The sequence below is a fragment of the Dermacentor variabilis genome, chromosome 3, assembly GCF_050947875.1.
Source record: "Dermacentor variabilis isolate Ectoservices chromosome 3, ASM5094787v1, whole genome shotgun sequence".
NCBI classification, from domain to species: Eukaryota; Metazoa; Arthropoda; class Arachnida; order Ixodida; family Ixodidae; genus Dermacentor; species Dermacentor variabilis.
In genome coordinates, this window is record NC_134570.1 from 142,568,932 (window position 1) to 142,593,965 (window position 25,034).

At 45.9% G+C, this 25,034-nt stretch overlaps 1 protein-coding gene across 2 annotated transcripts in view; it reads right to left on the bottom strand.

Annotated features, from left to right (window-relative positions):
- LOC142576348 (uncharacterized) overlaps positions 1–25,034 on the bottom strand; it is a 79,493-nt gene that overhangs the window by 34,639 nt on the left and 19,820 nt on the right. The window contains exon 3 of one of the 2 annotated variants that reach the window (XR_012826832.1): positions 14,916–15,183. The exons of the other annotated variant lie outside the window; for it this stretch is intronic. The gene's annotated coding sequence lies outside the window, so the exon portion shown is untranslated. Of the gene's footprint in view, positions 1–14,915; positions 15,184–25,034 lie in introns of those variants that run through there. 2 annotated transcript variants of the gene reach the window in all.

Sequence of the window (25,034 nt, forward strand, 5' to 3'; positions counted from 1 at the left end):
CATCGAAGGCGATGATGACCGACGTGGTCTTGCTGAGTCTTTTGGCCGCTAAGGCATTCGGGTTCCTCTTGTTGACTATATTGAGGTGAATGTCCTTCGCGTCTTCTTCGAGATGAATGCCACGGACGACCCCCTTGACTGTATAGTCGGCCGCAGTTTCATATGCCCGTATCTCGAACTGGTGTCCGTCGACCTCAAAGCTGTCGAGTCGGCGGTACCGTTCTGCATTAGGAGAGTGAGGGGTACTCACAACGATGATATTTTGCTGAATATTTGGGCAGACAAGGTCTTCCGTCGCGTCTTGTGGAGATACGTTTGCTGCCCTATATAAGGCCGAAGCGAGGCGGACGACCCCGACTTTTGCAACGTTCAAGCCGCCCCGTGGCCTGATAACTACTTTGTGGTGATCACGTGGAAGAGTGGGCATCTTCCCTGCCTTCAGAACTTGCTTCTTGTGAGCGCGCGGGCCTCGCTGCGCCTTGTTCGTGCCTCCAACGCCGGTTTGGGAGGCTGATGCAGTGTTAGGGTTAGCGCACTTGCCCCAAGGAGAAAGTCGTGCACGCGGGCCAATGGTGCACCATCCTGTTTCTTCGGAAATCTCGGTGGGTGAGATATCAGTTCCTGCAACTTGTATTTCCATGGCGGCTTGAAGAAATGTGACGCGCAGCCGTAACTGCGGCTCACGTATCGGCCGGAGCACTAAGCTTAGCGGTAAGCTTAGCTCGGCGGTGCAGCGGCTCGGCAGAAATGGTCCAATAAAGCGGTGAAAATGCAGTTCCCACCTTGAAGACAAATATCGGTAGAGTCAGGATAACTTGCGGGAGATGATGGTGCAAAATTACAGAGATATTTTGCATAAACACTGTGAAATCATTTACGAAAGACAGAGCCGGCGTGAAGTGCATCCGCTCACTTCGACTTCTTCGTCGTCTCCCCGTGGTAGGAAAACAGAACGCGGTAGAGTTCACGAGCGTGCTCGGATGCCAAGTCGGGGGCAATCATTTTCTGGAAGTCAGCGATGGTACAATTTGCCGACTGCGATGGTAGAGGAGTATCGGATGAAGTGTCGTCAACTGCAATGGATGCTACTGAGTGATCCTCGAATGAGCAAAGGTGGGCCAGAGACATCCCACGTGGCAGCACTTGTGTCGTCAAGCCAAAGTTGACCACTGGCAGGCAGACGCAATTCACCGTAATAGATAAAACTGTATGAGGTACTGTGATCCCGTGTGTAAGGAGGACGTCTTGCAGCGGAGCCGCGATGTAGTGACCGTCGGGGACTGGTGGGGATGACACTAGGTCAACGTAGGTCAGTGCCGAAGGTGGCAAGCGAACGAAGTCGGCGGAACTGAGGCGACTGGGGTGTGGTTCAGCAGCATCGAGAACAGGCAGGTCAAGGCGGAGAGTACTGGCGGAACAATCGATGAGAGCAGAATGTGCGGAGAGGAAGTCTAAGCCGAGGATGATGTCGTGGGGACAGTGGGCGATCACTGTGAATAGCACGATTGTTGAGCGATCGGCGAAGGAGACGCGGGCGGCACACATACCAATAACTGGGGCTGTTCCGCCATCGGCGACACGGACAACAGGCGTCGTGCCGGGCGTGATAATTTTCTTGAGCCGGTTACGAAGGTCAGCGCTCATTACGGACAAATGCGCCCCAGTGTCTATGAGTGGAGACACAGAAACACCGTCGACTTGCACGTCAAGAAGGTTCAGATGAGTGGGCTACGTCAGTAGAGGATTTGGCGGCGTAGGGAGCAATGCAGCGTCACCTCGAGGCGCTGCATCGTCTAGTTTTCCGGCTGGGAGTGGCGTCCGAAAGGAGTCGGCGAATAGGAGCGACGGGGCTGGGGAGAGCGAGATTGTCGTCGTTGGGGCGAAGGCGAACGAGAATAGCGGCGGTGCGTTGCGGGAGAATCAGTGGCGGCATTATCGGAGCGTGCGGCATAGGGACGAGAAGGGCCACCTGGGGAGCGAGAGTAGGCAGTATAAGTAGACCGGATCGGGGAACTCCAGCGACTGCGACAGTGCCGAGAAATGTGCCCGATTCGATGGCAGTAGAAACAAATGGGCTTGTCGTCAGCAGTGCGCCATTCAGATGGTTTGCGGAAACGTGGTGGGTAAGAAGATGCGGGACGGTGGCGGAATGGAAGAAGCCGGGCGGGTACAGGGCGATGGGCCGAGCAGATGGTGTGAAGACCCATGTTTTCGAACTCCTGGTGGACAACTGCCTGGATCAGTGAGACCGTGACTGCAGATGCGTTGGTGGGACTGGAGTCGAAGGCAGCCGGATAGGCGGCCTCGATCTCACGCCGGACGATCCTGGTAACATCGGCAGTGTTGTTGCCACGAGGAGCGTCGGCACAGGAAGATGTCGCTGGGGTGTTGGGCCGACAGGCAAACTTCTGGTCAATACGTCAGCTTTTGGCGAGTTCCAGGCGGCGGCACTCTTTTATAACAGCATCCACCGTCGCTACGTTGTTGCAAACGAGCAAGTTGAAGGCGTTATCGGCAATGCCTTTGAGGATGTCATAAACCTTGTCTGACTCAGTCATGTGGGTGTCAACTTTGCGGAACAGAGCCAAGACGTCCTGAATGTACGTGACATAGGGCTCTGTTGACGTCTGCACACGGCCGGAAAGCGCCTTCCGCGCGGCAAGTTGGTGACCGTAGGGGTTGCCGAACAAGTCTCGAAGCTGTGTCTTAAGTGAATCCCAACTGGTGAGCTCATCTTCGTGTGTGCGATACCAAACTCGAGGTGTGCCACCGAGGTAAAAGACTACGTAGGCGAGCATAATAGTAGGGTCCCACCGGTTATTGCGGCTGACATGTTCATACAGGCTGATCCAGTCATCGACGTCTTCCCCATCTTTGCCTGAGAATACGCCAGAATCACGGGGAGCGGGGAGAGTGATGTAGGTCGTCGAAGTGGCAGCAGGTGTTGGAGCCGGCGGAGTCGGGTTGTCGTCGCCGGGAGCCATGAAGGAAGGCTCGACGTACCGTCCACTGCGAAGCTCCGTGACAAGATACAGGGAACGTCCACCTCCACCAGATATTTTACGTAGGAAGACACCGACGAAAAGCTATTTACAAGTATATTTACAAGGCAATACGCTGCGCTTGGCCAAGAGGCAACAGCCCGCGCTAGCTTCTAATCGTCGTCGTCGTCTTCACACTCCTCGCCTTTCGTGATCGCACATATTGTGCCGTGGCAATATATATATATATATATATATATATATATATATATATATATATATATATATATATATATATATATATATATATATATATATATATATGCTCAAGATCCGCAACGAAATCTTTGTTGAAAGTCAGCACTTGCGCTGGCGTGAGGAAGGGCGGCAATAGCAGCAAGCGAAATGACGTTTATGCCGTCTATCGCTTCAAAGAAAACTGAGCGCCGGGAACACGCAGCACGCACAAACCTACGAGCCGCCGACGCATGTCGACTCTGCCCCAAACTCACGGCGAATTCGAATGGCGGATTAAGAGCACTTCCGGTAGCAGTTTCTCTGCTCCTTGCGGAGCAAGTCTAATTTATTGGGAGATTGAGAGTGCCTCCCTTGTCTTTCATTGGCGCATTGGGACTAGCTCCTCCGCTAGCTCCACTCCACGGAGCAGCGCTCTCTACTCCGCAAAAATTGATGGAGCGGACTGGAAGTCCCGTGATGTTAGGCCACCTACAGCAAACGTACCCCTATGGCACGCGCGCCCGTGATTGTGAATCGCTGGCTCTTGGAAGTAATGAGTGGTGCTTCGTATCTTGCGCTTTTACTGATCGCGGAGAGTGTTGATTCATCTAGCTCAAGTTTCAACTCGATCAGAAGGGACTTCGGGAGCTAGCGAATCTGAGAAGTTTCGCAAGCTAGTGTATTCAAGCAAGCTTTCGACACCATGTTTCGGCCGCCGACCAAGAGACCGAACGTTGCGCGTTTCCTTATGACGTCGTTCGCCAGTACTCGGATGAAGAGAACTGCACCTTTTCTAGCGTTCGCGTTTTAACAGCCTCTAATTTTATTGATGAAATGCAGTTCCGGAGACACTTCAGGCTGTCTCGATGTGCTGCCACCGAACGGATCGCGGGCTTAGCTGCGTCTCCCATGTGCCCGACACAAAATCACGGCGGCATGCACGCTTCGTCTGCGGAGACGCACATTTTGTATTTCATTTGGTATGTGAACTGTCGTTGCTGCCGCGCTTTGAATTCTTGCTGCGAAATTGTGCATATATCCATTGATTACCGTGTATGCTACTGTGCATGCCCGGCAAAGCAAGCGTTCGCAGGACACGCGACGTGGCCAAAGAGCCGCAGTTCGTTGCGCAGTCCGTGTGTGGCTTGTCCTTCGTTCATTTGCGCTGCGCTTTATAAAGAGTCATGTAGGTCAAGCTACCTCTATACAAAAGGAAATCACTAACGTGTGGCCTTTGTTTCGAGTCGTGTTAGTTCATTTGTGCACTTTTGTATTCTCCAGTTTTTGCCCAGTTGTATTGCTGAATAAGCCGCCCTTTTGCCTTACTGCGCATGTAGGCAGCCAACAAAACATGTATGCGGGATGTAGCAGACAGGTTTGAAATGGCTGAGAGTGCCATGTACAGGATACTTCGCAGAGCGGAAAAATACCTGCTTACCCTAGGTCCAACTGTCCTGACATTTCCTGATGACCTGTAGGAGCTGTCCACAGGTTCGGAGAAAGTATGCACACCTGATTTCTTTGAATGATAGCAAATAGAATTATGAAATGGTATAGATGGTCCTATTTTCGGCAGGTGTCAGGAGCGTCAGGTGTTGTTGGATGCATTGACAGGTGCTACATCCGCATCCAGTGCCCCACAAATAAGATCGCTTCCACCCACAGCAACAGACACCACTTTATTTCGAATACATTGCAAGCTGTATGTGATAACAGAAGACGCTTTACTGATGTTCTCGTTGGAAGCTCGAGCCAGACACATGAATCTCGGGTGTTTCACATGTTTTAACTAACTAAAAGACTCCCGTGCTTATGCCACGGAGACAAATATCACCTTTTAGTTGACGCAGCATACCCTGCAAGACTATACCTGCTGACCCCTTACAGATATTTGGGAGGGTTGTCAAAGGCCAAGAAAGATTTCAACGCAAAAATCTCAGCATCATGTGTGCTTATCTAAATCTATTTTGGAATCCTTAAAAAACTCTTCCGTCAGTTGATATACCTTGAGCTGCGCCCTTTGCCTCGGTTGAATGAGTTCATGTTTGCCTGCTGTATGCTACCCAATCTGTGCATTAACACAGGTAACATAGTGCTCTATGATAGTGATGAAGAGGCTGGCAGTGATGTGGAATGGTCAAAGTGCACAGACAGCAGTGAATGTCATGAACACAGTTAGGATGAGGAAGAACTGCATAGGCTTGGCAAGTTGAAATGAGACAGAGTTGTAGCAAGAAGGTCTGGAGGACAATAAAAGAACTTCAAGTAATTTTTTTCGTATTTGGTTTCATGTAACACAAATATCTTGAAGCACCGAACACCAAGGAACGAACTTGTAATTCGTGAAAGCACTGTTGTGTCTGCAGCAACCTTTCCCTTGGGAACTCCCACCACCGACGCTGAAATAAAAACGTGATTGATTATTCAAAGCACTTTTCTTTTCTGTGTTCAAGCGGGTTATTTATTCATATTCTTTTTCACTTAGAGCTCGTCATCCAAAGCAAACCCAAGGGCATGGCTTAGTTGTGCCATTTTCTCCTTGTGCTTCCTTAACCTCTTTCCTACTTTCCTCTCTCTGCTTTTTTGTTTCCTCGTGCCGTACTGCACTCTGTGCATCCTTCTGCGCTTGCTGATGCTTCATTTCTTTAAAAAATTAATTTCTTGCATTCTGGAAGTGTAACGACGAGAGGATTTTGTTCTTTGTCCATCAACGTCAGTCATGGGCCCTGTGGATGTGCTCTGTGTGCTCTGCGACCTTTGTAAATTGTCATCAATCTGGCATCCCTGCTGTCTCTCATCTGTCTCCCCTGACCAAGTTCCTGTTTTGCTGGACACAGTGCTAATATATTTTCTTCAAACGATGCCGTAGCCATTCCTTAGCTCTTCTGGTTCGATGCTGTCATCCTGAGCACTGACATTCACCAGCTCTTTCTCATATGGCATTTCCTGATTTCCTGATTTCTTATTTTGGCTTATGGCAGACGTCCTGCGGCTAACTATAGTTTTCTAACGACTGCATGATTGCTCTCCAGTCCTATTAATTCCCGCTATTTGATGGACATATGTAGCTATATGTAGCGGGCAAACATTTCCTTTTTATTTTTGAATTTCTTCATGGGACCAACCTGGAGAACATACTGCTCATAATCTAGCAATAATTTTGTATCGCCCGCTGTCCATTCGCACGCTGGACCGGAAAAGTGGGAACCACAATTAGATATGTCATGCGAACATTAGTGAAAAGTGGACTTACTGCGATAGCTGGTCCGCTGGCATAGACTCGGGGCTTCACGGTGATGCAGAACGCCTGTACCGCTTGCAATATCTGTAATACACAATCATGAAAAACTCGAAAAAAAAATCGCCCCACAGTACTGGTTCCGTGCCCGCACCAATTCTCACTTACTTAGTAATGGTTAAACATTAAGAGCATGTATAAGCAATACAGCTACTTTGTTTATGGACTGTGAATATTTTTACTAGATATTAAGCAAAGCAGCGCAGTCATGAACATTCGCTAACAGCCCCGGTTTCCTCCTGAATGAACTTACAAATAAAAAAAAGGGGGGAAATAGATTCGGCAGGAGCTTTGTTACTTCCAGCGAATTTTAATGCACACATTCGAACGAAAGGCAACAAATGAAATTATGGGGTGTTACTTGCCAAAACGCCGACCTCAATATACGGCACACCGTAGTGAAGGGCTCCGCAATAACTTTGACTACTTGGAGTTCTTTTTTTTAACGTCAACAACAAGGCGGTCTCGCATTTGGCCTCCATCGGGATTGGATGTCGTGATCGGTCGAATGCAACTGTCGCCAAGACTGTTTTATAGCTTCAGGTCAGGCAACGGCTGTCATTCAACTTGACATGCAAGTAAACGGGCGAACAGAAGCTGTGAATGCGAATTATGGAGTCTGCCAGTAACCCGAGCTACCTCAACATAATCGGCCTATCTACAAAGGTCCCACATTGAGCTCAAGCGCTCCGGCAACATTGTCATTGCAACGCGGCTGTACCGGCTGGCGGTGCTGCTTTGCAAACTATTATTCAGCAAATTACAGAATAGGGACATAAAAGTGAGATAATGTAGCCGTGTCACCATTACGCGAACCTCATACCCTGCAGCGGAAACCATTGCGATACATCGCACGAACACGCGAGCTTTTCACGAGAGCCAGCTTACGACACCGCTTTTTTGCGAGAGCCAAATACACCCTCCTTCAGTGTCGGCACTTCCCTGGTCCACTACCGACGACACAAGCAGGCGCTTACAGGCGGTGCGACTCCCATTAGGAGGCGAAAATGAATTGCGAAACTTCGAACACAGCACGCGTGCGAGTGGAAGCCGAAAATGCCGAAAATTGCGCTAAATGATAGAAATGCTGGGAACTTCGGGAAGTGGATGTGCGCTAGCGTCCCCTGGCAACTGCTCTGGAGGGAGTGCCTGTGTTTCAATAAACCAGAGGTAGACTCGGCTACTCAAACTGTGGCAAGCGAGAGGAGGGTTCACGAAAAGGTGGAGTGAGCAAAAATACATCAAAAAGCTCTAGATAAAAATGGCAGAAATCACGAAGAAGGCAGAGGAATACGCGATGCAGCTAGCTGAACAGGATTGGCAACAATTCAGTGACTCGCTAAACGGCCCCCTGGGCACAGCATATACACAGTGCATACTCAAAATCCTCATAGACCCAACCAAATCAAAAGCCGAAAACAGCAAATTCATATATCCGCTAGTTCACCAATTCAAAAGAACAGACACTGAGTTAATTACAAAAGCATAAGATAAATGCTTTGGAAGCAGCAACCCAGAAGCTTACATGGAGCATTACAAAGGAAAGGAAAACCAAGATCTAGATAGACCCATAACGCGGGAAGAAGTCTACGCGGCCATAAGAAGCGCAACAAAAAACACAGCGGCAGGAGCGGACAAAATAAACAACCTGCTCATCCGCAACCTCGGCGACGAGGAGGTACAGAGAGTAACAGCCTACCTAACCGAGTAATGGGCAGCAGAAACAGTGCCCGAGGAATGGAAACACGCAGAAGTCATGATTCCAACACCAGGAAAGAAACTCCGAGTGGAAAACATAAGACCCGTCTCACTCAAATCATGCCTTAGCAAGATATACGAGAGAGTAGTCAGCAAAAGACTCCAAAACTACATGGACGACGAAGAGCTGTATTCTCTGAGCATGTTTGGATTCAGGGCAAAACTATCAACGCAAGACGTGCTACTACAACTAAGAGAGGACGTACTAAGCAACGTCGCCCACAAAGGAGAACACATCATCATAGCGCTAGATGACAAGGGAGCCTTTGACAACGTGAGCCACGAAGCCATCATCACGGGACTCGGCAGCTTGAGCTGCGGCAACAAGATACATGAACCACGTCAAGGCCTTCTTATCCAACCGAACGGCCATGGTTGCACTAGGTGAACTAAGGTCAGACACAATTAACAGACCAAACAAAGGCACGCATCAAGGATCGGTCATCCCACCCGTCCTCTTCAACGTGGCCATGGTCGGACTAGCAAGACAACTAGAAAGAATGGAAGGCGTTCAATGCCCAATATATGCCGACGACATCACGGTATGGGTAAAAAGGGACTCACTCCGTGAAAAAGAAGAAAGATTGCAGGAGGCAGCAGCCTGCGTAGAAAAATACGTCAGGGCCAGAGGCCTCTCCTGTCAAAAGGAAAAGTCCGAGCTCCTAAGAGTGTGGCGAGGAAAAGGGAACCACACAGTCCCAGAGAGCGACGAATTCAAGCTCAACGTCCAGCACGAAGGCCTATCAATTCCATAGAAGACCCTCATCAGCATTCTAGGAACGTGGCTGCAGTCAAACCAAAGGCGCACCCACACCCTAACCCCGCTGAAAACAGCAACAAATCAAGTAGCCCGCATGACAACAAGGGTGTCACAAAAAAGACGTAGCATGAAGGAGGCAGACACACTCAAGCTGGCCAGAGCCATAGTGGTCAGTAGAGTGACGTACTGCCTCCCGTACTACCACTGTATAAAAAGCGAAATCCAGCAAGCGGACGCGATCCTGAGGAAAGCACTCAAGACGGCGCTCCGGCTACAAAAGACAACATCCACAGACAAACTCCCCACACTAGGACTGCACAACAGCCTAGAGAAACTCAAGGAAGCGCAATTCATAACGCAAATCCGAAGACTACAACAATCGGCAACCGGCAGACACCTGCTGGAAAAATATGGAGGAAAAAGAAAACTGAGGAAAATCCAGAGCCAGGTAGCAATACCGGACGAGTACTGAGAAACACTCAAAGTGGCGCCGATACCGAAAAACATGGATCCAAACCTGCACAAGGTACGCCGAGTGGCAAGGGCCGAATACATACAAAGGACCTTGGCCACGAGAGAGAACACAGTTTACGTAGACGCTGCGGCATACAGGTAAAGAAACGTTCACAGCAAAGTTGCAACAGTAATCATCTCGGACTACGACGAACCCACAAGTGCAGCGATCCCGGAATGTACACTGACCGAAGCCGAGGAAGTGGCCGTTGCTCTAGCGGCCGAGGAGGGCTACCGCACTGGCAGATCGCTAACAATACTAACAGACTCACAAGAAGCCTGCCGAAACTGCCTCAACGGCAGAAATAACCAGAAAGCACTAAGAATCCCAAGTCAAAGATTCACTCACAACCCAATTAAACACACGATAGTGTGTATTCCCGGACACACTGAAATCGAAGGAAACAAGACGGCGGATAGGATAGCTTTGGGACACGCAAATAACCGAGCACCTAGCGAAAATGACTTCTACAGCGAATTCGAGTCATTTGCTCAGGAACATTCAGAAACATTAAACTACTACAGAAGGCTACGAAGACCATACCCACCCCCACACAAACAATTAAACAGGGAAGGAGCGGTTGCATGGCGAAAACTTCATACAGGAACATATCCTAACCTCAACATACTAAGCAAGATTTAGCCACCGCACTATGAAAATCTCTGCCCATGATGCGGGGACAAACCGACATTATACCACATCAAAAGGGCCTGTCATAAGGTTGACGAGCTAACCAAAATTGAAAACCCGAGTTCGGAACAGTGGGAGAGGATGCTCTCCAGCGACGTCTTGAAAGTCCAACAGGGACTACTAAGGCGTGCTCGCCGGGCAGCTACTCTCGGTGGAGCCCTGGACTAAGGGAACCAGCCATGGCAGAAGATGGAAGACACCATCTGAAGTCGCAAGAACAACTCTGCAAAAGAGAGCAATCAACGTTATCCTATCCTATCAATCGCAGATTTCATTCTGCTGCCCTAGGCCGTAGCGTAGTGCTCCGGCGTGGAGTTCACCAGCCACTCCGAATCTGCCATTGGAATTCGCTATCAGATATCTCTCAGGATGCGGTGAGGCCGTGCGCGGCCGCTATAACAGTTGCAGCCGCAGTAGAACGCCGCCCCCCACTCTCTCTTTGTCCTGCTCTCGTTGAATTGCACCATAGGGTGCTTCGCGCACGACGGGAGACGGCGCGCTTTCCCCGCTTTCGTCTCCTTCAGGCGGCTGAGATTGAGCCGCGATCCCGTCGCACGCCGTCACTCGCACATACAGTGTAGGACGCGCGGCGTCTTCGTTATCGTTCTTGGACTTTATACGAAAGCTCAGGGCGACAGTGACGCCAAAGGCGGAAGTGCGCTTGCAATGTCGAATAATCGTTATCGCAGTAATAGAATATTTTTCGAAAATACGTATCTCAGGCTTCGCGTTTATGAAGAAAAACCCTAGGCAATTATGAGAAAAACAAGTGATGAGAAATAATTCGCTTAGAGAAACAAAATCAATACAGGCATAAACAAACAATGTGCTGCGCTGCAATGGTGGTTGTACACCTGGCTTACCCCGGAATGCTTGAGTGCCTTATGGCAGGCGCCATGGCTGCAAACATATTTTGCCCGTATTCATCATAGCTATTTTTGGCTTCTTCAAAATACGTAGCACATCCGTCTTCCTTGGAAATTTACAGTGAAATGCAAACAAACCACGTAACTCTTAGCCAATAGTGATTCCTCATCTGCCGTAGTGGTTAGAAATGCTGAATTTTCGAACTAAGCAGCACTAAAAAAGAAAACGGCGGATATTTGACTGCGAAAGTACCTAAGATACCTACTTACACGCAGTTTTGCGGCAGACCTCTGTTACGTGCGGAGTGGTAGGTTTTATTGATAGCAATGGTGTACAGAATTTTTGGACTTCCTGCATTTTTTTTTGTTGGTGAGATTGTGTCATCTCTGATCAACAAGTTTACCACAGAATAACTAGCATAATAGTGACAGCGCGAGAGAAATGACGGATGGGGTGAAAGAAACGCAGGACGAGCGTCGACTCACAACTAAGTTTATTGATGCACACACCACTTCGTCCGTCGCTTTTTTTCGCGCTCTTACTATTATGAACGCTTACGAACTTGCCCATCTTTCTCCTTGTATAACTTTCAGTTGTCAATCTTCATCGTTTGCCTGTAGTACACCACGAACTTTTTTAATGGTTATAGATACGTCCCGCACGCGATTGGGATAGGTGGTTATGAAAGAAGTCAACATGCCAATAATTGTATTTTGAGATAGCAGGTTCTTATCACTGGGTGAGCGGTTTGGAGACTATCGTAGAACTTAGTAACGCTGAGTACTGTGGATTTTCCGTTTTGGCGCTAGGCATTTTCCCTATTTTAGCGCCATGTCTACACAGCGATATACCTTAGATATGCTAGTACATTGGGTATATGCTTTCACAAGGGAGATGGCAGGTGAATTCTTCGTAGGACATCTGGTAGGCCTTGTTGTAGTTGCGCATGAAAACGCCCGGCAGAACCCACCTTACGATGTCTAGCGGTGGTTATGCGATTAGCATCCACGCAATGAAGCGATAAACAGTATTTCTGAAGATACATATACTTAAAATTTGTAGTGGTTATTCTGAGACTCTCGCCGCTTGAGCTACGTGTGACATGCACTATGTCCGGTATCGGCACACTTCACTATGAAACTTGCATGCCTAGGTTTGGCATGAGCATGACGGCATGACGCCTGCCGTGTGACGATCGCCCAGTGACGGGGGAGGAAAGACACCAATGGAGCGAATAAGACGGTGTTACGACAAAGGCACGGCGCGAATTGAATAATGATTCTCAAATGATGACGATAATGAACCGACAACAGCGGGGCAACAAAGACATCAGTACTAAGGGCTGGCGATGAGTATATGAAGAAAATGGCTTGATGACCAATGCATCAGGGAGAAAGTATGACGACAGTAGCTTGACGACGATAGCAATGACATGACGAGGAAATTTTGACACGAAATGCACCATAGAGACAAAATCACGAGGAGACATGGCAATCGCGGCGTAATAGCAAATTGAATGAAGGCAGCATGAAGAACATGGCATGAGGACAATGGGATGACGTTTTTAATGTGATGACGATGGTATGATGAGAGTATGACGACAAAGGTGCGACGGCGAATCTGCGACGACGATGGCAGTACGAGGGTCGAATAACGATGATTGAATAAGCGGAAAAAGTCCGGCAAGAGGCTCGGGCTTACCGTGCTCAGGAGACTCCTGAGCAACGTGCTAGACGGCTTGCCCCAATGCAATCATACTATGCGCAATGAACAAAAATTGAATAGCACCTATACACCTGCGCGTAGCCCGCGTTCGGTGTGAAACGTCACTGTATTTTTTTTGTATTTCTGTAAGTCTGAGTATAAGCGCTGCTGCCCTGGTCTGCTATTGATTCTGATTTCAAATGAATCCGGCTTCACGCCATTTCAGTGGTTGAGTGAATTATATGCAGGCAATCCTGATTATAATTATATCCTGTAATCGTTGGGATACAACGATTACGCCACAAGATTTGAAAATATGCAAATGCCACCCTGCTCTACAGAACCAATGTACCGATGTTCGCCGTCGCTTGGAGGTACCCAGATTATTTTTTGTGTTCTGCCTAATTACTCTTTATTCTAAAATCAACTTTTCAAATCGTATAATTATATGAAAAGTGTCATCGATGAAATTGTTGAGGTACATGAAAAACCCCCCATACATACTTCTGTTATTCAATACGTCCTATATGAAAGTGTTTTTCCGAACGTGAAAGCAGCCCGAGAATCATGAAAGAAGCCCGAGTGGCCGCTGGAGGCAATTACACATACAAATAAACACACATATCAAAGTAAATTTCTTCCTAACATGCCGCGTAGTGGTTTGATTCTTGTTTTTTTTCGTGCTTTATTTGCTCTGGGTTTCCTTGCTTTCTTTTGTATGTGTATTTATTCAGGGTAGATCCGCATTATTATTCAGTTGTAAGACAGCGTTTGTGTCGCGCTTTTCTTTATTTGTCGGTTGTGTTGCGCTGAGTTTTTACAACCATTAATTCAATGTTCCAACTAGCCCAATTAGTAGTCCTAATAGTAACCTCTATTATGCTTGTTTCTACCCATGTGATACTGACTATGGTTCTCGAGGCGTGCCGCAAACGTCACATGCCGATCCGTGTCCATTGTTTTTGTTTTACCTGCCGTGCTGGCTCAGAAACTATCGGCTTCAGCTGACAAGCAGGACGTCACAGCCTCAATTTCCGGCCGCGGCTGCTGCATTTTGACGGCTTAATAAAAAAAGAAGGCTCTCTTGTAACTTAGATTAGGTGCACGGTATGGAACCGAAGGCACTGAAAAGTAATTTGGGAGCCCTGTGTTGCCGTATCTCTTATAGCCGCAGTGTTACTTATCAATATTCAGCATCGATAGCTTATTGTTTTTATTGATTATACTTTATGCATATCTTTTTCCAGCTTACTGACGCTAATAAATAATTACTGTGTGTCATATTTTCCTATGTGTTGCTTCTCAAGTGTTGGGCCAAGTCCTTTCTTGAGTAGTACTAGGTCCAAATCCGGGTATACTACAACAGCGCAAACTAATCCACAAAATTTACACCATAAAAGTTCGAGAATCTCACCGTAGAAGTTATTCAGCATTATTTTGACTCCCTTCAGTCTAAAAAGAAAAAAACCTCGTCGCTCACATTTCGCGGCAATGAAAGTGGCCCTGAATGGGTCCAGTATATTCTTACGTCGATAATTCTTTCACCTGTGCGTCTCGGAATAAAACTGTTTTGCCACGATATCAGCGCTTGGTAGCACAAACATTACACGAATCTCTCAAATTCGCAGTGCAAAACCTCACATTTCTTACACAACTCCAATGCTTGATTGAGTTCCTTATCTAACTATAGTGCGTCCTTGAGAGGATCTTTTCAATCATTAGAGGAGAGTTTCGCCTCATGGCTTGCTTAGAATGCAAGTGTACAAAATGATATGCACGATCACAAAATAAAGCAAAATATCTCGACATTTCAATGGGTCATAGCCGGAGCGTCTTAAGTGTGTACTAAAGGCATCCTGCACAAGAATGGTGTGTCTGCATGTTCTGGAACGAAATGTACAGCTAGATGTCAAACTATTATTGGTTCAACAACTGTCAAAGCATATGCTCACTTTAACCTAAAGCATCTACAAACAGGACGGTTACGAAAGAATGCTACGTCTGGGACTTTCAGAAGGGCTTCCAAAATCCGTGTATTGATGGCGTAAATTTAGGGGCTAAAACACGCGTATGTCTAAGCAAAGCCAACGAAACAATAACCCGAGGTTGTGTCAGGTATTTATTAGGTGTTTATCAATGCCAGCGTACGTTATTCCGGCACAGTGCGAAAGCCATTTGCTCCCCAGGTAAGTCGCATGTGCGCAGCTGCACTTCCGTCCTCAATCTGCAAAGGAGAAAAGCCTATTCTTGTAAGAAACCTATTTGTCCTCCTTAAAGCTAAGTTCAGCCAACGTTCAATCTGTGTTCGGCGTCTTCTTGGAAGCATCCCCGGCAGTCTTCGTCCGAGATCAAGGCCTCTTCCATTCTGATAGACCTGTGGCAAGGAACAAAAGTGGCGAAAATTGTTTTTTTTTTACTACTCAATGCATGCAATCTATCACACCTATTCAACAATCTCATTCACGCTGGTGGTCAGGACTTCTATGAACCGGAGTGCCTTCGACAGCCTCAAGGAAGTTTTTGACATAGATTATAGATAAAATTATTCGGAGCGTACCATTCTGTTTAGTACATATTGGTCTGGTTCTTGGTGGCACAGCACAAATGTAGCAGAAGAGCTCTAAGATACAGTGTTGGATAAAATACTTCAGTGCAGCGCGAAGTTGTATTCCTTATATTACTGCAAGTATGTCTTATTTTGCTTGCATCCGCTGCCCAGAAAAAAAATTTCCTGATTAATTGGTGTTCGTAGACAAGGAACAATGCTGATAGAAGTGAGCTTAAGCACAGAAAACTACTATGACTGAATCAATGCGCAGTATATTACCCGAAACGCAAACCGAGTTAAACATGAAATAATTGCTAGCACGACAATAGCTATGTCTAATGCTGTGTACATCCACTTTCTGTGAAAAGTATTCTCAACTTGCTTAAGGAAACCAGTAACAAAGCTGGTAGAAATATGCATAACTACAGAAAAGAGCGCATATGCGCAAGGTGAGTATCCGCAAAGTGAATTTGATTTGAACTGAAATTTATTGAACCATCAATAGATGAGACGCGCTCTTCAAAAACCTATTGTATACATCATTACGAGAAACATCATGGCTACAATAATTCGCAAACTGATTCAATTCATTGAAATCTCTTTCGGTGATTGGAACCACGCAGAGCATTTCACGGTAAAGAATGACAAAAGTTGACGTAAATTTTGCTGTTTATAAATGTCTGATTTTCTGCGATTTCACATTCAAAACCGCGGAATGCGATCCACATGACCCTTCATTAATGCTGTTGCAGCAGCGGATATTTAACAATCGAGATTTGCTGCCCTTTAGTCTGATATTTTTATAGGAACGTTTTAAACAGATTTATCGCGAATCATTCTTTTTCTCATTCCTGGCACTTTGGGGCAGTTAGGTAGGTACATTGCTAGTCAAGTCCGACATAACGTCCTCCGTATAAGCGGTATGTTCTCGGTTCAGCCCGACCACCGCATATAAGCGTCTTTCAAGCGAAAGCATGCGCGACAAAATGTAGCCTACCAGCTTCTGACGGCTGCATGCTCCCAATGAGCAAATGCAACGTTTATATGCAGCCCTACAAATTTAGCGCCCAAAAAGCGCGCCGACGCGTTGAGAGAGTGTTACGAAACAAAAGCTGCAAGGAACGCTGAGGGAGATGCTATGACGGTGAAAGAAAAGCGAAAGGCGAAATGAGAGAACGAATCGATTAAAAATAAGCCGCCTCACTAAGCTTCATCTACTGAAAGCTATGCACCAACTAACCCCACAACGTGTTTTACCTCAATTTAGCTATAAGCTTCCTTGACGCGAAAATAATCATTTATCTCCGACAGCACCGAAGTGTCGGTTTGCGCTAGAAGCAGAATTTGCCACAATATTTTTTTTGGTAAGCAGCAGTACACACGTTACTTCTAAAAGCGGCGCAGTTCAATGCAACTGGCCAAATTTCAATGTCGCTCTTCGGCTATAGGTGCCCACTTGCATCAAAATAGGGTTTAAAACATTTCTTCTGCGCCTTTGTTCCTGGAATGATCAAATTACTGCAATTAATTTTCATTCTTACCTGATTTCTTTTTCTATACAGGATTAAAACGGGAGAGGTTGACACTAATAACAACTTCATCAAAATAAGCAGCACCCCCCGCTCTCCAGTGCAACTATAAATTGGACTAAAGCACCGGTAAGAGAAAATCATGACCAGAATTGCTGTTCATTGCAGTGCGCAAAGATCATATGCTTAAGATGAAGGACACAAAGGAAAAGCGGGTGTTTTACCAGCACAGAAGTTGGATGGAGCACAGAAAGAGACAAATGTTTGCAATATTGCTCGCATGCGGATGACATTGTAGCACTTGCACGGGCTGTAATATCACTACAAGTAGACACACATTCGATACCAATCTAACTAATTTCTGCTGATTTTACTAGAATGAGAAGTCACTGAGTTGTTCAAGCGAGTGTATATGAATGAAAGTGCAGCTGAATGCCGGTAAGCGTAAGGGACATAAATAGGTACTCCTGAGTGCCAGCTGACAATGTGGGCCAAATATTTATCATCTCAAGTGCGAAGTAACTTGACTGAAGTAAACCATAAGCCCATTCACATAGAGTCGATTTCGAAAAGGACGAATACAAGTGCAATGTGTTTGTGGAGCACATGGAGAACGCAACTGAGCGTATTTTGGAGGCTTTAGTTGCCTGCTTACAGCATTAATTGCGTTTATCTATTGCCATAGCTTGAATACTTTGTGCACGCTGCATGTGCGCTTATTGTATTCAGATTAAGTTGGGATTGACTTTGGTGCTATTAATTCCAGTAAAGTTCAGCGACAGTGCTGTAAGTTGAAAGGTCGGACACATTCGCATGTCGTTCACAATTTCTGATGAGTTATGCGCATGTGAAGTGCGCGATAAGGGATGCTCTGCCTTGTGTAGTAAACCTTCGGCACCTAGTTTTATAATGTTAGGATGGATAGCTGGGCATGTTGTTTGAGCATCATCTAATGGGAAAAGCGCGAAGACAATGGAGAAAGAAACACATACAAAGGGCGTGTTATTTACTTGCAGCCATGTTTGATCATGAAAAAACGCCACTATTTCTGACAAGGAGCGCTAACACAGTTCATCTGAGCACATTCGCGTTCAGGTAAAGGAGTTCTTTCTGCGATAATGAGATTTATGCAACACTCACGCACCTATCGCCTGCCTCAATGATTCTTTTGGCCTCAATTACTAATCTAACCCATTTGTCACGGCTTCTGACAGGCGTGAAAATTTTGCTTAAATTTTCAATTTCTACAGTGAGTTACCAGATGGCCCTTTCTCACATTTCTAACAATGTTATAATGTAGCCTCGGGCTATATTTCGGGCATTGCTCGCTTTGGTAAACGTAGTTTCTACCATATGAAAAAGAGAATTTCATAAATGTCTCTTGCCTTAGAATTGATTTATTTATTTTCGTGATTTGTGACACAGGCCGGTGCCTTGGCGAAAGAAAACATTGGTGATTCTGCAGATCCTTGAATGTTTGCACATGGCGGAGAACACCACCTTTACGCTAGCTCTCTTGGCAATCTTCTTTCAATTATGCGAGCTGTTTTGTATGCAACGCATAATGGCTACCTATTCTTTTTCGCGAGGTGGCCCCTGGGCCAGTAGACGGGTTCGCGACCTCTTCAGGATTTTTCCTGCTACAGAAACTTGCACGAGTTGTAGGGAGGCTGCTTCTCTAATCGTCCAGTCTGCTTAAGGAAACTCCCCGTAGCTTGATGCGGACAGAGTTTCTTGAAAACGTTCAGCCGGCACATGTTAGCAACGTTTCGCTTGACAATCTTGACTATATTAGTGGACTAGCTTGACTAGCTTGTCCATCGTCGTCTTCACGCCTTTCACACCAGGTCTGTTTTATAATGCTGACATGCTCTTAGAGGAAAGAGGAAGAAAGATAGGGAAGACAGGCAGGTTAGCCAGTGTAAATACAAGTGGCCTAGTTCGTGCTAGGGATAGCGTATAAAGGGAAAGAAAGGGAACAGGAAAGCCAATATTTAAAATAAAAAGGAAAATAGGATCGTTATCTCGCAGCCTCAGAAGTTTACAGGTAACATTTATGTTTGTTTCGTGGAAGGTCACTAATATATTGGCCTTCAACAACTATTGAACAAAGCGCAGCCCTAACAGCACCAAGGTCAAACAGTTTCTGGAACTGTGCAACATTTAGGAGAGCTACTTTTACTTTTATTAGCTGCCAGTACTTAGCTGTCTAAGTTTCTCATTAGATAACCTATCCATAGAAAATGCGACCTTACTCTAAGTTTGGGACGTATGTGTGTTCCGTTCGTGATATCGTACTTATCTTCAATGTTATATAACGTTGGTTAATAGCAAAACCTTTTTATTGAATGAGAAAGCGACGAACTGAGAGGCCAAACTTTGGCTCGTCACAACCGCATGCTCATGCAAGTTCATGTGTTACGGATCTTTCACATTTTAAAACCTGTAGACGCGAACATTACATATCTGCTTTTGTATTATGTGTTGAAGTTTGTCTTTTGCTGTTACTTTCAAAGCTTGCAATAAAAGTCCTCATTTTGGGTTAAGAACCTAAAGTGAAACTATTGTGCGGAATTTCTTGTAGTGTAAATAAATCATGATCCTTTGGGAATTATGCTCTGTGTCTAACTCTGTCTGAAAATGTCACATAAATGTAGAGCGTGCTTTCACATTGCGTACATAGATGAAGTGGACATTGCGCTAAACCTATTTCAGTTGATAGGAGAAAACCATAAGCTTTTATTAACTGTGTTTATAAGCGCAGTTGATATAACGAATATAGCGAAGGCAGAGGCACTCAACTAAGGTACACGATACTTAAATCTGAATTCAGTCTATCTTTCTATATATTCAGGTATGCAAGCGAGCAGTCCATCCCGCCTGCTTTCAAGCAAGCGGGCAAAACGCAGCACAATGGCGTCTTGCCCGCTTAATACAGCGCCTCCAGTTAAATACGGTCAGCACGTTTTTACAGAAGCACGGCATAACTGAAAGTAGTTTGTGCATGAATGGAGCGCGTCTTCGGCACGCAGAATTGCTTGCATTCGAGATAGCTTAAAGTGCTGATTGCGCTGGTGTTGATCATACAAGTGTAGCACAAGACACAACGAAGAAATCGCGTTTATTCCAGGTTCATTTTGCGTCGCAGCCATCGACTTGCAAGACTAGAAATTGAGCCGTTGTTAGCTTCGACACGCCGACAAAATCGGGCCTGGTTTTACATTTTCACACAGCTGAATCGTTATTTTGCACAGCCGTAACCCGCTGGCTTTCGCGCTTCAGCCCTGACTCTCGCATTCCGACGGAAATGCAAAAACACTCGTGTCACCCTTTGCGTGCCTGTTAAATAACCTCTGGAGGTAACCATTAATTCGGAGCTCTCTATTACTGCGTCCCTCGAAATTCACAGCAGTATCGTGATGCTAAGTCCCACAGTATAAATTCTTTAACCATGCCTCGATTTCTTTCCTCGCTGCCTTCTGTTAACCTCGATGGCACTGCAGGTATGGCCACGGTAGGTAGCTGCAACGTCACATGCGCCCGGCAGGCAAATGGATGAAAACTTAGCGCGTACAAAACAGTGAAGCTTCCGATGTTTGTAATATAGTTACAGTGGGCTGAAGAATGGAGATACTGACGCGCCTTGCTCCTTCCATAAAAACACTGAATCTAACTACAATGGAGCGGCATAAAAGGCAGGGTTCGAGATCCTTTTTCTCTTACTCACACGAGCTAAATCTGTCCGTCTTACAGACGGGCCATCCCATTTGCTGCCAGCGGAAATGAATAGAAATATTTGATGGTTCAACAAATTTAGACTAGCTGGCAAAATCCTGCCAGCTTATTCGACGTCTCAGAATAGCGGAGCCGTATTGCCGATATACCGTCAAGACAGTGCAACCTCGAAGCAAGTGCAGTTACCTATATTTTCAGGTGGGCATATTGGCGGCGGATTATACTTGACTGCATTTATGAAGGAGGTTGAAAGCTTGTCAGACAAAGCCAAGTTCTGGCTAAACAGCGACTGCAGCAAAAATTGGCAGCGCAACGAATAGCAACAAAACATTGAAGAACATTCGCCTAGCCAAGTACTTTTCCTTTTTCGCGCAGCTCACTTGATCCGTGATCTTACCCCTTTCAGCGTTTCTACCGCACATGACAGCTGTTTCAAGCGGTAGTCGTATACTGGTACTCAATTAAATGCAGCTTTACTATCATCAACCACACAAGCATCGGCAACAGTTGCAAAAACTATATTTATACCACACACGATCGCCGACGGTGCACCATCGACATGAAATGACCGCCTCGGAAGCACAGATGTATGTACAAATTGCTATACGAGTGCTCCGTGTGACCGTAGAGATGTCGTGTAGTGGTTAGAGTGTTTGTTTGTCAGGATATGTACCCAGGGGTGCTATGCAGGATGCGCCGAGTTTGTCGAAACTCGGGATCTTCACGAGCTCTGGCGACACCCCTAGATGAAAGCACAAATGGTACCGAGACACAGTTTATCTTTCGACAAGCCTCCAGTTTCATTGGTTTATCTAGATTCACTCTGGGTGGCAATCATTCCTTGGACGTTGCCTTCAGGGCGGTCGACAAACTGGGCCTCACGTGATCATACCGTTCGTCCATGGTCGTGCCTTCTTTCACTTGTTTGTCGTTCCACCGAGTGCATTACATGCACAAGCAAGTTAATGGACAAATGCATTTAGTACAATATTGTTAGTTACTTTAATGTCGTTTAGAAGCATATTAAAGCTTACAAGATGTACACTGAATGTGTATCAGACTAATTTGTAATTTATTACGCTTCGCATTATACCACGAGGGAACGCTGTGGTGGTGTCATCACATCCATTCACCGGGCGAGTGTGGCGGCTTAACATCAAAGAGGGCCAGTGTAAACAAACTCGTACAACGAGCTTGCAGTGCGCGACGTAGTGATCAGATTTGACGATGACAATTATTTCTTGGATAGTTCTGCTCCTCCGTGAGCAATCTTTCCGTGCACCCCGTAAGACTTCCAATAGCGTCGGCGCTTTTACAGATCACAACGCGCTCCTACTGATCACGGCGCAATGCTGAAGAAACAACTTATCCGGTGCTGCTTCTGCGAGTGCGCTGAGTTCCTCCACTTTGCGTGACTGCGAGCATCACGAATATTACATAGTGTGTGCAAAAGGAAGACAGCCTATATAGCTACGATGCGAAGAGGAGGTGGTGCCGACGAAGGATCTCGCTACCAACACAGTGAAGGAGACATCGACAAACTGCAGATAAGTATATTTCTACTGTTTCATATTTAGCAAAATAACAGTGCACGGATTAAGTCACTTTCGTAGTAAGGAACTGAATGTCCAGCAGTTTAAAAAAGGCATTGAGAACCAATGAGTGTTCGCGCTTTTACATGCACGTGGACCCGCGAAAATATGGAAAAGATGAAGGTAACCTTCACAAACTTCGTAAGATAACAGAAATTCATGAGTGCCATTAAGCCCGCAGAATCTATGGAAGATTCTCTTTATCCAGGTGAAATATCAATAGCAGGTACTGATATAAAGCAGGAAACGTATACAAAAATTTCATGGGTTGAGCAGCACATGGAAGGCATTGCCGAATTGTGATCGCCACGTTACCGATATCCTTGAAAAAAGTATAGAATCAGTGCATTGTGCCGGTTATGCAATATGGGACATAAACCTGGAGGTTAACAAAGAAAGTTGAGAAGTCGAGGATGGTGCAGAAAGCGAAGTAACAAAAATTGTTGGAGATAGCTTAAGGCATGAATACAGTGGCGTATTAAACCGTGGCAACTGATATGCTAGTTGAGATTAAGAAAGAAAATGGAATCGGCAGGAAGGCTATGCATGTCTTCAATCACTTGTTGCCAATTCATAACAGGAGATTATATAAGTGTGACAGAATGGATGTCAAAGAGAAAGAACTGCAGCCGAGGATGGTAGAAAATTGCGTAGTGGGAAAAATATAGTGTTTGCGGGCATAGGATGCAATCAGCTCGTATAAGACGCGATTGTAGGGAGAGGCATTTGTTTTGCAGTGAACGAAAATAGGTTTGTGGTGCTCACAGTAGAGACTCGTGAAGGTGCGGGGACACCTCAGCTGCTGTTAAACAAATCAACATGACAATTGGCTCTGAAAAAGACAAAACAGTTATTCATTCCAATAATCCCGTTTTTTGCAGCAAAACATTCCGCTGCTGGAGGCACTCAACCGCCTGGTGGCAGTAGGCGAGCGCCAGGCACTCTTGAGAGTGTGACAGAGGTCCAGAGGGCTGCTCTGCAACAGTAGTATTGGCGCCCTGACTGCTCTCCAGTCGAGCCCCCAGAAGACACCTTATGAAGGAGCTTTCAGTTTATTATTTTGTTTATTATTCAAGAACATGAATAAAATTATTGCAGTAAACATTGTGCTGCGCATATTAGGACAGTTGTAACATGCACTCGGTGTCTCTTCAAAATAGGCAAAAACGTGAGAAAACCTGTGCCACTCTTAGACCATGTAAATGAAAAATGCACTAATACAGCATACACGTCATTGTGCTGCTTGTTCTTTCTATGTCCAAGTATACAGTGCGTGTTGATTAGCCACAAGATGAACGGTGCGTGTAATTCACAATGAAAAGACAGGAAGCAGCCGGAGCTTAATAATGCTATCACCTATAGACTGTGCATATGACTGCAACACTCCCCGATTCAAACGTGCCATTACATGCATGTTCGAAACCATACATTCTTTAACAATGTCATATATTTGCATGCACTAATTTTCACACAGTTTAAGCCTCTGCATAGCTGACTTCTGATGTATCCATTTCATAGGCCAAATAATTGTACACTGTGTCCTTTTGTGTTGTATGAAACTTCAGAAGACAGGAGACGCCCCGACCAGATGACCGAAGCGCAGCAGCCGATTGCCTCTACGTCTGAAGAAGTAGTCCCTCTCCAACGATCCCGTATTAGTGCGCCCGGCCGCACAACGTCAGTGTAGAGTGCGTGCCCACTGGTGCAGGCTAGTGTTCACCTGCCTTTAAAGTGCAGATTCCGTAGCCTCCTAAAGTTGTATCCGACTATAGAATCACGTAATGCCTTACACGAGTTGCATAGACTTTAGCAACTTGATCAGCACACAATGGTCAGGAACAGAAATCTATAAAGGCATCCAAGCAAAGCTGGCTGGCCACACTTCCATTATGACGGGCTGTAAAAAAGTCTTGCCGAATATTTCCATGACGTCCTTGAAAAATAGGTGGTGTTTGGCACTTCTATAGAATCAAAAACAGATTACAGTGAATGTTGTGTACCATGTCAAAACAAACTGAGCTTAGATACCTGCACAGCATGTAATGGAAGCTTGTGCTTCACATAGGGAACAAACTGCTCTGTCCAGTATAATTTTGGAGGCGGTATGGCACCTACTCTGTCAACAGTGCCAATATACAAATTACACTTTTCACAGGCCATTGATTTCACCATTATTTTTGTATGACGGTTCTTTCAATCAGCGCTTGTATTACATGAGCAGGTGGATTTGAAAGCAAAGCTTTGTTTGCAAACCTTCAGACGTTCATAATTGTGTGGCCAGGCACTGGCGTGTTGTCGAATAGCTCACACTTCCTCGGTCCTGCACCAAAGAAGCCCAATGCTCTATTTAAAGTTGGATCGCACAATAATGCGACGGCACACAAAGATGAGTAACACACACCGCGGAGCGTTCTGCTGTGTGTATTTCTCTTCTTTGTGTACCGTCGAATTGTTGTACAATTCAACTTCAAGCTTCCATACCAATACACCCAGTCTTCAATCTCATCAATGCTCTAGTTATTATGTCACAATGGTGCACATCTTTGAAATTTCCCAACAGAAAGTTGCTCTCCAAAAAATCACAGGTGTTAAATTTTGCAGCACAGCCGTATGTATGCACGTGCCATATTTTTACCACTAAACTCACAGGAATGAAAGGGGCAAGCATTAACCAGTCTTACTGCTGCCGTTAAAATCATCATCATGGCACCAATGGAAAGACAGTGCCACGTTTCAGTAAAGGGAGTGCCGGAGGGAAAGGCAGGACAGCGAGGCTTACAATAAAAATAGCAGTTACAAGATATGTTCAATGCTAAAATAT